Consider the following 2,923-nt stretch of genomic DNA (forward strand, 5'->3'; position numbering starts at 1 on the left):
TCTTAAAAGTGTTATTTATGTCAACAAAATCCAACACTTCTAGACCGCCTTCAGCTCTTTTGTTAGAAAGGAGAGATTTATTTAGTTTGTGAGACTTAATTTTCCAGATGAAGTCAAGAAAGGTCTTATTGATCTCTTTACAAGTAGCTGGATTTACCACATAACGATAATGAGGGGTACACAAAACGAGACAGTCCCTCTGCCTTGGACAGAAGTACTCTCCCAAGTATAGAAAGATTTCTTTGTAGCCAATTATTAAATATATTTTTATTTCTCTTAATTTTAGGAGAGAAATTCAAATGTTGTCTGACTAAGTGGTTTTTTGACAGATGTATTCCTAAATATTTAACACAGTCCTTTACAGAAATATTTTCTATTTCTTTATCAGCAGAGTCAAATAAACACAAGATTCACATTTAGAAACATTCAACATTAATCCTGTTGCAATAGAAAATGCAGTTATAGTATTAAGGGCATGGGTGACCTGGTCTTGTCTCTTAAGAGTAGAATCATCAGCCAGTTGGGAGATTTTGATTTCTTTGTATACACATGTGCATTATTCAGAATATCTAGAGATAGAAGTTCCACAACCAAAATGAATAAAAATGGCGAAATTGCGCATCCCTGTCGTACACTTCTGTTGATACTAAATCTTCTTTTGGAAGTATTAAGGTTTAGTAGCACAGAACTATTTATATATTTGTAAAACATTCGAATTACTTTAATAACATTTTTACCAAATCCAAAAAGTTTAAGAGACCTAAAGAGAAATTCATGTTCAATTGTGTCAAAGGCTTTATATAGGACAACCGCATCTGAGTCAATTGCTTCTGAATAATTCATAAGGTCCAAGACTAAAATAATGTTAGAGCTTATGTGATGGCCCTTCATAAATCCGGTTTGAGTCTCATGTATAATGGTATCTATTCCTTTCTTTAATAGTTTGGCATAAACCAGAGCAATCAATTTGTAATCAACATTTAATAAAGTAATTGGTCTCCAAATTGTCAATGAGAGAAGGGTCTTTATCGGGCTTCGGAATCATTGAAAAAAGGCCCCGTTTCATAGTGGAGACCATTTCCCCATTTTTAATGCAATCTTGAAACATACTGAAAATCAGGTCTTCTAGTAACTCCCAAAACTGTCTATAGAATTCCACACAAGAAGTGTGTTGTTTAATTTCCAATATCCTCGAGAACCTTTTGATTTTTTAGTAGCTTGTAAATTCAGAGAAATCAAGTGATGATCAGAAAAGGGAGCCAACTGATGATCTACATTTATAACAAATTGTAACAAAAAAGGGGAAATGAGGAATACATCTATTCTAGATTTACGTGACGTAGTTTTGTTGGTCCAGGTATAACCCTTAGCATCCGGATTGAAATAACGCCAGGCATCCTCAACACAGAGATCCTTGCATAATGCAATGATAATGTTACTATTTTGAGGGTTTTGACTCGTTCTAGGAGCAAAACGATCAGCAGATGCATCAGGTGTTTCATTAAAATCCACTGAAATAATTACAAAGGCCTCTGAGTATTTGTTGCTTAAATCCTGTACTTTCTTGGTAAATTGGGTACAAGGGTCTTATTAGGCGCATGTGTTATGTCCGTATACATTACAGATGATGAAAATAGCATTGTCATGTTTAACAGTTACCATGACCCATCGGCCGTCTTGTGAAGATGTGGATTCTAGAATGTCACCTTTAAACTTGTGAATAAGTGTCAAAACACCAGCAGAATGATTTGATCCATGACTGAAATAGGCCATATCTCCCCATTGTGCTTTCTAAAATTTCAAATCACTTTCACCCGAATGAGTTTCCTGAAGGACAAAATCTGCGTTACTGCTTTTACAGTAAAAAAATAAAGCTTTCCTTTTTGTAGGATTTCTCAAACCCCTAGCATTCTGACTAACGATATTGAGTGAATTGAAAACGAACTCCTGCATTAAAAAAGGAAGAACACAAATTAGATAACACAAGTATTAATGTGAACAATAAAACAAAAACAGTGAACCTTGAGAGGATTACTCCGACGAAAACTACGCTCAGCAGAGGTAGCGGTGGTTAACAGAATAACACATCGATTTACTTCCTTGTTTTTGTTCATCAGTTGTAGTTCGAACGGTACATATATTCGTGGCAGTACATTAACTGTACTCATGGTAGTACTCACAGTTCCAATTTGGTTAATGTCAACAGAGTTACCCAGTAATAATTCTTCCTTCGATAAACGCGTGTGGGCCCTTGAACCCAGCCTCCTTTCCAGCTTGTCGTGCCTTCTGTATAAGCGGCCAGTTTCTCTCTGGCAGCCTGATCCTGCGGTATCAGAGCATCTCTGCCTACTTGTGTCCTGAGTGCTCTGTTGAAATAGCATAGGCCTACTGCTGAAAATCACTGAATTAATTGAGGAACATGATAAAGCTCGGAATTTATGAACGTTCTATTTCGCAATTCACAACATCACTGGCGAACAAAGTTACTGTATCATGACTAAATATAAGTTTCATTTGCTGTGAAATCTTTACATAGTAGCTGCAGCAATAATCTTATTTTAGGAGAACCCTGGCATAGCAACCGTTGGTTATAAATGCTTTTTAATAGGCACTTAAATTAGGTATTTCCCAGGACTCTGTGGATAAATATGAATTATTCCCGGTATTGAAACTTGGTAGATTTTTGGGAAAATATGAATGCCTACAGCAGACTGGGTCTAGAGGTCTGAGTCAGAGTTGGTGCTTCAGTTATCAATTGAGCTGTGTTGGGCAGTGTTCAGCTCTGTCCTCCACAGTTTGTGTTGGGTAAAGATGCAGGGCTGAATGGCATTTCCAAAAAGAGAGAATGTGGAGTTATGCAGGTTAATACTTGCCCTGAAAGATGTTCACTCATTTTGCCACGCAAAGTAAAACAAGACGCAAA

This window comes from Oncorhynchus kisutch, linkage group LG27, assembly GCF_002021735.2.
Source record: "Oncorhynchus kisutch isolate 150728-3 linkage group LG27, Okis_V2, whole genome shotgun sequence".
In the NCBI taxonomy this organism is placed as follows: domain Eukaryota; kingdom Metazoa; phylum Chordata; class Actinopteri; order Salmoniformes; family Salmonidae; genus Oncorhynchus; species Oncorhynchus kisutch.